The sequence below is a fragment of the Aplysia californica genome, unplaced genomic scaffold, assembly GCF_000002075.1.
Source record: "Aplysia californica isolate F4 #8 unplaced genomic scaffold, AplCal3.0 scaffold00531, whole genome shotgun sequence".
Lineage (NCBI taxonomy): Eukaryota > Metazoa > Mollusca > Gastropoda > Aplysiida > Aplysiidae > Aplysia > Aplysia californica.
In genome coordinates, this window is record NW_004797801.1 from 346,261 (window position 1) to 346,729 (window position 469).

Below are 469 nucleotides of genomic sequence, written 5' to 3' on the forward strand. Positions count from 1 at the left end.
CAGTTCAGAGCTTGTTCAATTCTAATCAAATTTTCCTGCACATTTTTTGCGTGTTTGTTTTGTTTTGTTTACCGTTTCACACAAAAATTGTGTAGATCCAGCTGACATGACAGCAGAAAGCTCTGAGCCTCAATGCTTTGGTCTATTAATAGAACTACAGGCATCTCAAGGCCGAGTCATTAGGCTTACGGTCTCCGTCCGGGCCGAGTGCCGAGTGATCCCGAGCCAGAGAAAGCAGTGTTGCATTGTGGGTATGGCTCTGTATAGGTTGCCAAATTGTATTTTTTGTTACCAATGTTTGAAATTTTCGGTGCTCAAGATCACTCGCAAGAACTAATAATTTTATTAATCATTCATTCTTGATATATATATTTCTATCCTTAAGATCTATATCATCAAAGTACAAATGAATTTTATTGGGTCATTTTTATATTAGATTTTCGCACAATATTTTCACCCACTAACACAG